At 52.6% G+C, this 15,024-nt stretch overlaps 1 protein-coding gene across 6 annotated transcripts in view; it reads right to left on the reverse strand.

The window, feature by feature from the left end:
• Lingo1 (leucine rich repeat and Ig domain containing 1) overlaps nucleotides 1–15,024 on the reverse strand; it is a 266,682-nt gene that overhangs the window by 146,653 nt on the left and 105,005 nt on the right. For all 6 annotated transcript variants that reach the window (XR_008222940.1, XR_008222941.1, XM_052761253.1 and 3 more), the window contains one exon: nucleotides 2,249–2,422. The gene's annotated coding sequence lies outside the window, so the exon portion shown is untranslated. The remainder of the gene's footprint in view (nucleotides 1–2,248; nucleotides 2,423–15,024) is intronic.

A 15,024-nucleotide genomic window follows, 5' to 3' on the forward strand; every position in this document is an offset into this window, starting at 1 on the left:
GCCATGTTGGCTCTTTGAAGGTGGATACCCCTAGTTCCTCTGGCCTCGGGTTCAGACTTGGCCCTCCCCCAGCTCAGAAACAAGCACTGAATGGGTGACTGGCCTGAGCAGGCATCACTACTGAGGGCAGCTGTGCCGGGGCCGGGGATGCCACCACCTTGAGCCCCTACTTACTCAGCCAAGTCCCCCACTGCCTGCCAGTTGCTCTCAAGCACGGGGTCAAGTTGGCTTGCTGGCAAGACACACAGCTCTCATTTTAATTAATTAAAGAAAAATCTAATCACTGCATTAAACTTCTCATTACTCCACTTGAATACCCGTTAAGTAAATTTAATTACCAGAGGATTGGGTTTCCAGCCTCTTTCATTAGCTTCCGATAAAGCCAGGGAGGGGAGGGGATGACTGGGAACAGAACAATGCTCTTCTGAAGCCACAGAGGGCAGGGTGGGCACTGGACGGGGCCCCCATTGTCAGGCTTTGGTGTCTGTCTCCTGGATTTGAGCCTGGACCTGGACCAGGGACACCTCCTCCCAGGCTGCCTCTGGGAAGGTCAAGGACTGGCATTTGTCTGCAGTCAGTAGCATGCCTCACTTTCAGCCCCCTTGGTCGTCTCTGCCCCCACCTCTCTCCTCAAGAGTCCGCGGCTGCGGAGAGCAATGTCAGCAACACAGCTCAAAACTAAGATAGCAGGACAACGAAGGCGTGAAGGCAAAGCCAGGAACAGGTCTATTGAATGCTTGTTTCCTGATGGCTTAGTAGAAAAGGCTACACCTTGCCTGTGAGCTCCCTAGCAGTCAAGGCGAGCAGAGCAATAGACTTTGGCACTGACACAGTAGTCAATGGAGTGTTTGTGAGGAAATGCTCACTGCACCTCTGTCCTCCTACATGGAACATGGACCCCTGGAGACAACCGCTGGCTGGAACAGCAAGCAGAGACTCCCTGGAAGAGAAGGGCCCTGAAGTGTGCCTTGAAAAGTGGACAAGGGTGGAGAACACAGGAAGACATAAGAAGGGCAGGAAAGAGAAGAGCTTCTGGGGACCAGGCAAAGGGGGACAGCACCCCATCTCCCAAGTCCAGAGAGGCCTGCAACAGCTCACTGCTCCCCTTCTCCAGAGAAATAGCCTTCAAACAGGCACCCCTTGCTTGAGCAATGCTGGGCCCTGTGGCTGGCTAATGACTGGTTAATACAGAGTAGGGAGCCTGGCTCCTTAACCAGGGATGGTCCTGAATTATGCTGCAGGACCGGCTGGACTTAACCTAAGAACATGCCCCAATAGACTCCCATTTCTGCCTCAACCTCCCTTTTTCTCCCCCTCTTCTCCTGAGACCTTGCCCTCTGCAGATCTCATGCGTACAAATCCTCGGCTCAAGCCTTGCTTGCAGGGATTCTGACCCATACACTTCCCCAGTAATCCTTCTAAGTTTGAAGAAAACACGGATGTCTCAAACATCCCCAAAATAGGAAAAGGAAGAGAACAAGGGTGTCCTAAGCTCCTGCCGGATGCCAGATGTCAGGTGACTGTCTTGGCGGCCCCGCCAGATGAGGAAACGAAACTCAGAGAAGAGGTATCGGGATTCATCTGAGGCCCCACAACGTACTCCTATCCATTTGGTCTGGCTTTAGGCTGTCCAGTTGGGGTAAATTCTGTCTGCAATAACCATGTATTATTTGCCCCCTTCAGTCGTAAAGTCTCCTCAGCAAGGTTCAAGATTTCTTTGAGAAACAACCTCCTCTCTGCCCTGGTTACCTGACTTCGAAAGGTTTAGACCCCCGGGCCCCTAGGCCAGCAGTGTCTTCAAGATCCGTGGACCCAGCTGAAGACTCAGGATGGTCCAAATCTTGCCAATGAGGACCAAGAGATCAGTTCTAGAGCTTTAATTTGTTTTGTCATGAAAGTAGATTTCTATCTTCAAGCCTAGACTTAAATCTAGAAATACCCTGGCCTGGATTGTGTCAAATGCCACTAAATACAGCCATTACCAAGAAAGAGGCATAAAGGCCACACTCAGAATTCAGAGTCTTTTCACAATGTCTGAACCACTGAATCAAGCTTTGCCTGGAGCCCACCCTACCACCAGACACTGGCTATGTGAGCTGATAATTTCATTTCCCCGAAACAGGCTTTCTCCAACCCTTACTTGTAATTCTGATACGGAGTGTTCACAGAAGTGTCCTTTCTCCTCCAGGGCCAAGAACACTCAGGTATCCCTAGAGCTAGGGAGTAGGGGTGATTGGGGTGCGCTTACCGTAACTGTTGCAGTGCTTGGCTGAGTCCTGAAGCACGAGGAGCCCCCCGGACCAGGTGGGGACAGGAATCAGCTTGAGGCTGGTCAGGGCTGGACGGGGTCAGAGCCCCAGAGTTGGGCAGGAAGCTATGCGGCCCACAGACTCAAGACAGCCAGGACATTGCCTTAGGATCCCTAAAAAAGAAGAGAAGCAGGAGTGAGCTGTGGGGGTCTTATGAAGGGCTGGGGGTGGGGGAGGGGGTTGGGAAGTGGGGGTGGCAATGTTGGCCTAACAGTGTAATCTGGGGTGAGATCAGCCAGGCTTGCCTTCGCTTCCTTAACCTGGTGTCTTGTTCCTACTCCTAGGTCCCCCAGGTGGTAGGCGAGCCTCTAGTCAAGGGTTTCTCCCTGAAAGAAGGGAGGGAGGAGCCAGACCCTCCTGTGTGAGCAATCAGGAGGCCACAGGCTGTACCTTCACACTGTGCTACTGACTCATTCCTGGATTGGGGTCACTCCAAGGGTCCCCTACCCTCTGCCTCACATTCTCCAGGCAGAGGCTCCGGCTGAGAGACAGGGTGTGGTGACCACACATACAGACCCTTCCAGAGTTGCTGGCTTTTGACAAGTCACTCCTTCTTCAGGGTGCTGCCTCTGAGCTCAGAGCTGTCTCCTTTTGTCCTGGCCCTATAAGAAGATCCAAAGACAGAGGCCCAGAATCATAGGCTCACAGCTCACTAGGGCTTACTAGGCCCCAGGAAGTACCTTCAGATCTGCATGCCCAATAGAGTTTTCTACACTGAGACCAAGGTTCTTCAACATGGTGGCCACCAGCCACCCATGCATAAAGCTGTGTGGATAGTGAAGCTAACTGATTGGTTTGTGTGTGTGTGTGTGTGTGTGTGTGTGTGTGTGTGTGTGTGTGTGAGAGAGAGAGAGAGAGAGAGAGAGAGAGAGAGAGAGAGTTGACCCTCTCCTCCTGTATGATCTGAGTATGAAACTCAGACATTCAGTTTTCACAACAAGCCCTTTTAGCTACAGTCATATCATCCCCGGCCCACTTGGTTTTATTGAATTAACTTACATTTTAATTTATAGGCGGCTAGCAGCTATCATACTGGACAACACAAGCTGGATCAACCCTTGTCTAGCTGAGCCAGTCAAAGGAAAATCTGAGGTTCAGAGAAGAATTTGCCCGCGGCCACACAGTTAAACAGTAGCAAAGGCGAAACCAGAACCCGGCTCCCTCAGACCTACTCTCACCCTTCCAGGAGCCCACCATCCTTCTTGTGAGTGGTGTCAGGCTCTCCTATCACGGCACTGTAAGGGTCTCACAGCCCTAAACCCCATGCTGCTGCCTCAAGACAGTGTGCCAGGCCACCCTTGAAAGGCTCCACCTTTCCAAGCAGGTACCCCTTGCCTACCTGTCACCGCTGACAGAGCAGCCTTAAGAGATGTCCTTGAGACTGTCTGGGAGAAAATGTGTCTAGAGGTAAATCCCTTGGGATCTGGGAACAAAGCTGGCCTCTACCTGAACATTACAACCAAGTTATCAAAGGGACTCCCAGCTCCTCTGCTCAATAGGACAGCGCTCAGACAATAAAAATAACCAACACAGTATAGCAGTGATAACCACGGGAGGGGACGGAAGCTAGGAGGGCGGGGTCAAGGTGGGGTCAAGGCTCTGCGAAGCCCACTCACACCTCCTGGCTCCCCCTGGGCTCCAGATCACAGACTCACGTTCTAGGTCACAGCTGAGGTCTGAAGCAGCCACCCATGGCTCCGGCTCCACCCGGGGAGGGCGGAGTTGAGGCTGAAGCCTGGGTTCCCTCCTTCCAGGGGAGACCTCTCCATCTGGTTCCCCTGCCATCATGGCCGTATTACAAAGGAAGGAGTGACCCCTTTCACAGGTGGGGGGAGGGAGCCGTCCACCAACGGAAAGAGCCCCTTGTGCCACACTCTAGCTAGCCCTGTCTTCACAGGAAAAGCCCAGGAACCGCCATGGCCTTGACATGGTAGAATTGAGATGGAGTGGGCTTTTTTTGTCTTCTCAATTTTATTTCATAGAAAAACACATAACAATTGAAAGCTAGCAATTCAAGAAGTAAAAGTATCAAAAAAAAGTTCTTGAAAACGCAAGGACACACACAGGAGGATGAAAACTTATCCGACTGAAGCTACAGCTGCATCTAGGGACCTTGACTCTGAGTGCAGTCTGCCTCCCAGGAGCAGCGAGATGCAGGCCGCTCCCCCAGCAGCCTCCTGCCCTGAGCCTGCACTCAGCAGCAGAAAGCCCAGGTGAACGGCCATCCACACCAGACTCCCGCCCTTCCCCCAGGGCATCAGGTAGTTGCCGGCACAGGTGACCTCAAAGGCCATGGCCTCCAACTGGACAGCATCAGTCCACAGGTAATAATGGAGGCCTGAGAGGTGAAAGACGTCACGTGGCTGAACAGCAAGTGTACCCCCACCTGTGAGCTACCTATGCAGGTAGAGCGTCAGGCCAGGGCCTCCCAAGCCTCATCACACACACACACACACACACACACACACACACACACACACACACACACACACAGAGTCACAGTCACACAGAGGAACACATAGACACAGACAGACAGACAGACAGACACACACACACACACACACAGAGTCACAGTCACACAGAGGAACACAAAGACACAGACAGACACACAGACACACAGACAGACAGACACACACACACACACACACACACACAGAGTCGTCAACTGCCAGTGTAGTTAGCTTCATCATCCACTCGTTCCTTTCTCTGTCTCTGCATTACTTGTTCATTCACAAAACGCTTTTGAGGAAGTACTGGGTGCTAGGTGTGCCCTAGGTACCCGCAATGTAGGAGGGCATGAGGGCATGGGATAGATGAGTCTGGTACTGTCATGGAGCCAGAAGATGAGCAGAGAAGCAAACACGGCACTTCCTAAGAGAGCCGAATGCAATGGAAATCCTAACACCCAGCAAGAGGAGGGCAGCAGGAGCAGGGCTGGAGCTGCTCTAGCCAGAGGGTCAGGGGAGGTCTTCCTGAAGGGGGCCACCTTGAACTTATGCTTCAGGAAGTGAGGCTGCAAGGCGGCTGAGGCCCTGAAGGCCAAGGTGGGGGCTTTGGCTACCACCCCAAATGTAAGAAAAAGCCACCAGAGGGCTTTAACCAGATAAGTGCAATGATGTTTGCTTCATTGTTAAAAGTCCTTTCGAGCTGCCAACTGGAGCGGGGGGCGGGGGGAGACAGTGGGCTGGCTGTCACAGTCACCCAAGGAGGAGGAGACAAGGCTGGAGAGCGTGAGGGGGGAGGCTGTCCGCCTGCCTGCCTCAGCAGCACCAACAGCAGTTGTCTGATGCTTGGGATGAGGAGGCGGGGTAAGAAGACAAGAGGAAGAGGGTGAGTCCAGAGCCACATTCACAGACACATGCTGCTCTTACAACCAGACCACCGACTTAAAAATAACTCTGAAAAATAACAAGCAGATGCGACACCCATGGAGCCGCCTACCCCTCCTGAGTCTCAGTTCCCCGGGGGGTGCATCTTCCTTCCCGAGCCCCCTTTCTCTTCCCTCATCCTGTGCAGGGAACACAGGAAAAGGCACAGCGATCCTCACCCTCTGACAGGAGACAAGCCAGTCCTCAGACAGGACCAGATGGGTGGCTTAGAAGAGGCCCAGCAGGGGCCTGTTCAAGACTATGCTGGCTGAGCCCGGAAGAAGGGACAGGCAGGGGTGATGGGGAAGAGTATGGAGGCTGAGGGGAAGAGGCAGTAAGGGGTAGAGCTTTGAGCTGGATCATGGAGCGTCCTAGATTGGAGTTCCTGCCTGCTCTGCCCTTGCCGGGTGTAGGTCTGGGTTGGCCATCTCATGTCTGAAGGCTCTGTTCCCTGATCTGCACACAGACACACCACCACCACCACCATCAAAAGCTGGATGGAAGGTCTTGAGACATCTCTGTCTATCAGCACCCAGCCCCGTTGGTTCCCTATAGGGGGCTAAAAGGCCACCTGGGCTTGGGCTAGTTAGCTTCCAAGCTATTCTACAAGGGAGTTCTGGAAATGCTATGCAGAACACTGAAAAGACAGGCAGCTGGAGGAGTCTGTGCAGTTTGCTCTAGTCTCACAGGGAGAGATGTGTATCAAATAATGACAGACAGAGACTCCCGCAGGCACAAGCAGGGCCTGCACGACTTCCTTATGGACAAAACAGAAACGTGGGGGGCTGGGAAGCTCAGTGGTTAAATAGTCAGTTCCAAGCCTGTGAGTGAGCACATCACACGGGGTTCCGGTGGGAGGCTCTTATGGAGGTGGCAGGGATGGTCACACTGGCTTCCCAGAGGCTCTCACAGGCACTATCAGGTCCTGCCAGAAATATGATTGATAGACTCAGATGGAGCCTTTGTGGTAGACCTAGTCCAGGAGGGTCCAGAGGGAAGGGAACAATCCTTTGCTCAAATTCCTCCACTTGCTATATTAATAGGCAGGAGAGTTTCTAGGGTCTGAGTGGGTCCTATGAGCAGCTCCAAGAACCAGATGCAGAGTGGAGCCTGGCTGCTTAGAGTTCTTGGGGCCTCGGTGACCAGCCCCTTCAGCTCTCTTATTAAACTTATTTTTAAATTTTATTTATTTATTTTATGATACTTTATGTTATTTATAGGATGTGTTTCCCATGCTTGTATATCACGTGTGTGCTTGGTGCCTGCAGAAGCCAGAAGAGGGCACCAGATCCCCTGGGACTGGAGTTACAGATGGTTCTCAGCCACCATGTAGGAGCTGGGAATGGAACCTGAGCCCTCAGAAAAATCAGCCAGTGCTCTTAACCACTGAGCCATCTCTCCAGCACCTACAATAGCTCTTAAAATGGTCCAGCCACCTCCAAAGAGCCATGCCCCATCACTGTATCAAAAGGTCTGCTCAGAGAGACATCATCGCTGATGTCCCTGGCAGAAGACTCCAGGGCCTGGACAGGACTCCAGGTTTCTGACAAAGCAGTGTGGTATTCATGCCAGAGAGAGTAGAGCAGGGCCCAGTAAGAAAAGATCGTAGGCCCCTGTCCAGTGTGAGGAGGAGTGAGCTCTGTCTCTGAAGGCTACAAGGGAATCTGGGATGCCCACCTGTTGGGTGGGGATTTTCCCTAAACAGGAAAGTTGCTTCCTGTCATACATTTCTTAAATTTCATCTATGCACAAAATCAAGGCTAGATTGTATGTGTCAAAGTGAGTGTGACAGACACTGAAAGCAAAATAGTGTCCAGGACAGCAGTCAGTCACATTACTGTACTCTAGAACACCTGTTCTCCAATCAGTCAGTGCCCAGGACAGCAGTCAGTCACATCACTGCACTCTAGAACACCTGTTCTCCAGTCAATCAGTGCCCAGGACAGCAGTCAATCACATCACTGCACTCTAGAACACCTGTTCTCCAATCAGTCAGTGCCCAGGACAGCAGTCAGTCACATCACTGTACTCTAGAACACACCTGTTCTCCAATCAGTGTCCAGGACAGCAGTCAGTCACATCACTGTACTCTAGAACACCTGTTCTCCAGTCAATCAGTGCCCAGGACAGCAGTCAGTCACATCATTGCACTCTAGAACACCTGTTCTCCAATCAATCAGTGCCCAGGACAGCAGTCAATCACATCACTGCACTCTAGAACACCTGTTCTCCAATCAATCAGTGCCCAGGACAGCAGTCAGTCACATCACCGTACTCCAATTCAGTCCTCACCTGCATCAGGAGCAAATAGGTTAAAATGTATCATCCCATTTAGCAGATGGGAAATTGGGTCCCAGAGAAGAAATGAGATCATCCCAGGGTCCTATAGCACAGCAGCCCCAGGATCCCTCAGTGGCATCTCACCTAGAGAACTTACCAACTCCCATCCCCAAAATTATCCTACCATGCTTGCCTGGAAGAAGCAGGAACCTCCCCATACGGAAGGGCTCCCCAGCTGCCAATTCCCTCATCCAGCAGGTCACAGGTTGCTGGGGGTCCTAACTCAGAAGACTCCTCCTTCAGTATCCACGGACCCTGGGTTCTCAGCACTTAGAGAAGAGAGCATGCCAGGTCTCTGTAGGCCTGGAGCTGGGCAGAGAGAGTACAGGCTGTCTGTCAGTCCCTATGTGCTTGTGCCCCACCAAAGGGTCCAGCCACCAAATGTCCTCCAGCACCACACGGTTGAGCCAGTGCTCTGGCCCAGCCAGGCCCCATGATGGATGGCAGCTGAACACGGTGAGCCTGTCCCCAGAGCACACAGGGTTTAAGCAATAGCCTTTTGGCTGAATATTTAAGAAGAAAATCCCTTTTTGAGAGAGAGAGAGAGAGAGAGAGAGAGAGAGAGAGAGAGAGAGAGAGAGAGAGAAACCAGCAAAACAACAGGAGGGAGAGACAGAGAGGGAGAAACCTACCCCATCACCGCAGTCAAGGTCATAGGCACCAGTGCGGGGCGGGCATGGGCAAGGAGTCTTTAATCCGGGAGTTCAGGCTGAGGAAACTAACCGCTTGAAGCTGGAGTACATTACTGCCCTGAATGATCTGTCGGCTTCTATTAGGCTAAATATCTCTGTATAATGGGGAATTATCCTCCGAATAGGCAAAGTGCCTGCCTCTGGGGGGAGGGGCCGTGGGGCCTCTCTTGTGAGGGCTCTCCCACAGTGGGTGGTGCAGGGGGCAGGACCAGCCTGAAGCCTCCCCCCCTCCTCCTGGACAGTCACTATCAGGAGCTGCTGCGCCTGCCTAGTGGGGTGTGGCAGGTACCAGTCTCCCTTCCCTCTTCCAGAATCTCCTTTAGCTTCCTCCTAAAAGGACAACAGACAAGTGTCCAGGCCTGACAATGCCTCTCGTGACCGGGGGCCTCTTTAGGTCTCTGTTTCTCCATCTGTTGATGGACCTAATGACACCCAGTGACCATGCTGGTGGCAGGTGTGAGGCAGAGCACAGAGGGGACAGTTGTGCCCACCAGTGAGGATCTTACTGTCCTCTTCCTTCTCATCGGCCCACCTAGACGCCATAGCTTCCTCCAGTGGGCCTCCTGATCCCCTCCCCTGGCCCTCCCCGCTCCACACCTGCAGTGAGGCCCTGTCTGGGCCCACCCAAGGGGAACAGTTCAGGGCCCCTCACTGAAGATGCAGCCTCTGCTACTGCCGGGCACATGCTGCACCAGAAGGGCCGTTCTGGAGGCACATCCAGGCAAGATGCCAATGGGTTAGAGGACCCAGAAGAGACACCTTCCTTCTCATCCCCACCCCCACAACAGGGCCTGGCACACAGCACAGATTTACAGTTATAAAGCAGGGGTTAGAGGGGGCTGGGAACAGATATGGTGGCTTGTCAGGCAAGGCTTAGCCCCACAGAATGGTGGCACTCATGGAAAAGGAATCGGCACCTGAAAGCTGGCCAGGAAGCCAAAAAACGTCAGGGCACAGATCTGCAAGAATAGGGAGGTGGCCAAAGCATAGCAGGGCAAAGGCAGGAGACACACACACACACACACACACACACACACACACACACACACACACACAGCAGTATGGTGAAAGGTCCCAGGGAAACTGTATGTGGGGTGAGCATCAGGGCCTCCGTGCTTCCCCTAGCAAGACATCTCATGCCTCCCAGGGGAACGGTTCAGGGCCTCTCTGAAGATGCAGCCTCTGCTACTGCAGGGCACATGCTGCACCAGGAGGGCCATTCTGGTAGCACATCCAGGCAAGATGTCAACAAGACACACACAAAAGAAGGCCACTCCCAGAGCACACAGAGACACACTGTTGCCCTCATACCCTGACCCTCAACCAGGCAGGTCTAAAGTTCCAGCCCAGAATCACTGCATTCTGGGAGAGCTGCTTGTTCGTTCATTCATTCATTCATTCATTCATTCATCCATTCATTCATTCAGCTAATTCCACCAATGCTTTGTGAGAACTAAGAATACAAAACACCTAAGATCCTGCCTTAGGGCACTCATAGGCTAGTGGAGCCATACTAGAAGGTAGAGACAATCTTGGGGTGGTGTGAATGGAAGCCCAAGAGACTTGGCAATGTGGCAAGGGGTGTCCACTTCACAGTTAGATTCAGGGAAGGGCTCCAGGGAAGGAATGTGAAGGGGTTTGGAGGAGGAAACAACAGAGCAGGGCTTTGCAGACAGAGGCAGGCTGGAGCAATGGATTGGAGAGGGAGGCCATCCCCCTCCCTCAGGGTCTGAAGGGTTTAGCTCTTATCCTCAGAGCCATCAGGAGCCTGAAGGGTTTTAAGTGGGGAATGACAGGGACCAATTTGTGCTTCAGAAAGATCTTGCTGGATGCCACCAGGTGGAGGATGGATTACAAGGGAGAAGCTGGCAGTGAGCCAAGCTGAGAAGAGAGGGCAGGGAGGATGGGTGGAGCCTACGGATGGTGGTAGGTGAAGGGATGGAGAGGCGGGGCCATCTGCAGTGAAGTCGCACTTTCAACACCCTGTGCAGCAGCATCCTCTTGCACACCCTTGGTGCCTGCTGTCCAAACAACACAGTCAGGTCTTGCCAAGCCCTTGTAAGACATCAACTACTTTGATCTCCACAATGCTCTGGTGGCTCACACAAGCCAGAACTTGTCCCTTGGTTCCGCAATTCAACAAGCGTTTATTAGGAGCCTATTATGTTCCAGGCATCATTCTAACCTGCTCAACATCTGGGGATACTGAGACCCTGAAGCACTGCCCAGGAGTTCTAGGAGGCCAACAAAAAGTCTGGCTTAGAGATGCTGTCTAGAGCTGGGGGTGGATGCAAGGCAGAAGCTGTGGAATGAGGAACCTGGGGAGAGGTGGCCCATCCACAAGCTCAAGATGAGCTCCAGGCTGGAGGGAGAATGGGAAGGTGGAGACACCGAGAGAGAGGTGTGGCCATGGTGGAGGGCGCTGGCCTCTATGAGCCAGAGCTGAAAGGATGCCAGGGGCGCAGACCAGGAATGTCAAGGTCATTAGGTCCACAGGAGAGGGTATGCAGGAAGGGTCTAAGGAACATGGAACTGGACTGAGCCCCATGAGGTGGCATAGGGAGACGGGAAGTGGAGACGCAGGAAGCTCTGTAGACCACCACCACCACCACCACCACCACCACCACCACCACCACCACCATCACCACCACCACCTCCATCACCACCACCTCCATCACCACCACCACCACCACCACCTCCACCACCACCACCACCACCACCACCACCACCACCACCACCACCACCACCACCTCCATCACCACCCCGTGGACTGTGCTAATAGAAACCCAGTGTTTTCACCTTAGGCTACATGCTATACACTCAAGCCAGCTAAGATCACTGGCATGGTAGGAGCCACCATGATGGGATCCTCCAAGGTCAGTTCCACTTCCTTCAAGCCCAGCCCTCTCTCCTTGGGCATTCACATTTGCTGCTGAAGACCCGAAAATCTCCTTCATTCCTGAGCCCTCCTCTTATCATTAGCAAACAGGGAGACCCCTAACTCACAGCAACTAGTCTAGTACCTGGCAGGCACATAGGTGCACACTAAAGATTACCTCCTATCCCATCCTCGTAACTGGGCCTTTTGGAGTCTGCTCCTCAGCATCCCTCTACCTCAGACACGCTGTTTAATTAACTGCCATTGACCTGAGTTTAACAACCAGCCAGTTGGTAGCCATGTAATCAGACTAGAATGCTGTCCAGGAAGTAAGTGGGGCAAGGATGAGACCAAGGCCAAGGTCACGGTGTCATAGGTCCTGTTCTTACCACACACACCAGCACTCTTGGAGATGTAGCAGACCCTCATGCGAGTCTGGGAAGATGGCTGGGGACAAGCTCCACTCAGGAGAGCCCCTCTGCCCTCAAACCTGCCCCCATGTCTCCTTGTAGCGGCAGCCCTATGAGCTACTTCCTCCAACATACCCACCCAACATCTTGGAATCTGCCTCACAGTATGCCGGGCCTGTCCCAAGCCAGAGCACCGGAGAGAAATGGAAATAAGTCAAAAGAAGGCACTAACTCTGGGAGAAGAATCAGATCCTGGAAACCCTCACGTGGTGGTGACTTTCGACTGATTGAGGCTCTCCTGGTAGGCTGTCCTATCACTGTGGTGATGGCTCACTACTTATACCCCTAAAAGTAGCAGCTAAAGCGTCTGGGGCATGTCTTAGGGTTTCTGTTGCTGTGATAAACAGCATGATCAAAAGCAATGTAGAGAAGAAAGGGTTTATTTCAGCTTACAGCTCGTAGTCCATCATCCAGGGAAGTCAGGGCAGAACTCAAGGCAGAAACCTAGAGGCAGGAGCTGATGCAGAGGCCATGGAGGAATGCTGTTTACCAACTTACTCCTTATAATTTGCTTAGCCTGCTTTCTTATACCATGCAGGACCATCCACCCAGGGGTGGCACCACCACCAAGGGCTGGGACCTCCCATATCAATCACTAATTAAGAAAATATACTACAGGTTGCCTACAGGTCTGGGGGGGCATTTTTTTCCAATTGAGGTCTCCGCTTCCCAAATGACTATAACTTGTATCAATCTGACATAAGCCCAGCCAGTACAGGGCACTTTCTCTGTACCATACTCGATGTGAGTGATTTGTGTCCGGAGATATCAGGGTGGATCTGAGGCCAAGGTTGCCCTCTTCCAAAGCTACCAGTTTGGCTAGGAGATGGGTGGAGCTGCTGGCTGGGGTCTGGGTCTTGAGCCAGCTACAGGCAGGGGGTAGACTGAGTGGGTACCACGCTGGATCCAGAGATCCAAGTTGAATTACTCCAAGTATTTTTCAGCCTCACTCCAAGTGGCTGCTGTTGCTGAATCTGCGTAAGTGGAGAACGGTAGGAAAGAACCTTCCAGAAACAGTCCAGAGGCCACAAAGTCAGAGGTTGCATAAAGCTGCAGCAGCAAGCCTGGGACTAGGTTGTAGGGAGAACTGAGAAGATGACATAAAGGGCAAAGCCTCGCTTTGGCTTCCGATGGCTCTCTCCCCTCTCCACCCCTGCCTCAAAGCACTGCATCCCCACAGTGGGGTGAATACCCAGGGGTTGGGGAGCCTGCCAGTAGAGCCTGAATGGACTTGGACAGAGACAGAGTGTTGAGGGACTAGGCAAAGAGATGAATCTCAACATGGAATTAGGAGAGCAGCTAACACATGGAGTAGAGGAAAGTCCAGGAGGTCAGGTATCATGGTGCCATGCCAGATCATCACTCTTGGAGTCTCACAAGAAAGTCAACATCTAGAACTATTGGCAGTGGGAGGTGCAACTCTGGAGCCACGAGATCTTCCAAGTGACTCACAAATGGAAAGACTCTTGTTGCTGAGAAATGTTAGAAGGTCTGCTCCCACTCAGAAGACCCAGCTCCTTGGTGCATTAGTGGCTTTTCAGCTCCTGCAAGGGGTCTGACCTTAGATGGGGAACACTGGCAGCTAGAGGTAGACGTCTCAGGGTCTAGCCTCCATCCCCCAATATACTGTGTGTCTTGGGCTCAAATCCAGCACGAGGTGTCCATGCCTATAAAGAAGAAGGGGTAGTTCTCATGCCTCAACTTCCTGGAAGGAAAGGAGGGAATGTTTGTGCGGCCACCGGGAAGGATCCTTCACAGATCTGAAATCGGAGGCCACAGCATCTCAAATGCCTCTCTCTAGTGGAGCAGTTACATCGCTTTACCTGTGGGAGGTCAAACCTCAGACCCTGGGTCCTATGGGGTCTGTGGACAGGCTCTGCTCAGCCCTAACTCTGGTAGCACAAGATCTGCTCACATGCCTCAGACCACAGAGGAGGGTCTCCTGGTCTACCCACAGCCCAGTTACCATTCCAAGGGAAGGCTGGATTCATAACCCGAGTCCAGATGCAAGGGGAGGAAGATTCAATCAGAGGTCTTGCTGGTCAGGGTGAGAGCTTGGAGGGTCCCTCCCAGCTCCAGAGGACGATAAGGGAGAAGGGGACAAGAGTTGGAATCTAAGCTAAACTACTGACTTGCTGGACGACCTTATAGAGTCTTTTACCGTTTGAGTTCCGGTTTCTTAATCTGTAACTGTGACAATAACAGCCATCACTCGGTGTCCATGCAGCTTCCACTGTGAGAAGCTGTGGGAAGACTGTCATCATCGGGCTTCTGCCCAGGGATTTAAGATTTGCTAGTCAAGGCTCCGCGTGTGTGACATCAGCCTTGGACGTCTAATAAGCCCCACGGGAAGACAGGCGGAGTGTGCACAGGGAGCAGAGATGAAAGACAGCATCCGTTCTGGCTACACACTAAGCCTGATTTGGGCCACACGCTGAGCCTTGATCCAGGTCACACACCCAACCCTGAGCCTGGTCACACATTGGGCCTTGGCCTGATCCCACACTAGTCCCTGATCCAGTCACACACGTGCCCTGATTCTGGTCATAGACTAAGGCTGCCCCTGGCTCAGTGTCCCCCACATTGTGGGTTCTCGCCATGTTTGTAGTATAGTCATCAGTTACTGTGACCAGTTTGTACCTAGAGCAACGTCAATCTAGGAGTCTAGAAGATTTCTCATTTTGTATAAAAAGCTGCTGCATTTATCCTGCTGACCAGGAGCACTCCCATTGGGCTTTAGGGGACAGTATACTCTGAGATCGGGGTGGCCCTGATGAAGCCTGTGGTGGCAACAGGACATGACCCGGCCAGCGACACTTACAATGCCACCTCTCATCCCTTCTGAACTATCTCATCCCGGGGAGAAGAGGACCTTGCTGTTACTAAGTCCCCTCCTAGTCACTGTCTACGCTATCTCTTGTCTTCCTTCTGTGCTGCTGGCTTCTACCTGAGGCTTTCCCTAGTGCA

Source organism: Peromyscus californicus, unplaced genomic scaffold (assembly GCF_007827085.1).
Source record: "Peromyscus californicus insignis strain IS unplaced genomic scaffold, ASM782708v3 Scaffold_11__1_contigs__length_118956290, whole genome shotgun sequence".
NCBI lineage: Eukaryota > Metazoa > Chordata > Mammalia > Rodentia > Cricetidae > Peromyscus > Peromyscus californicus.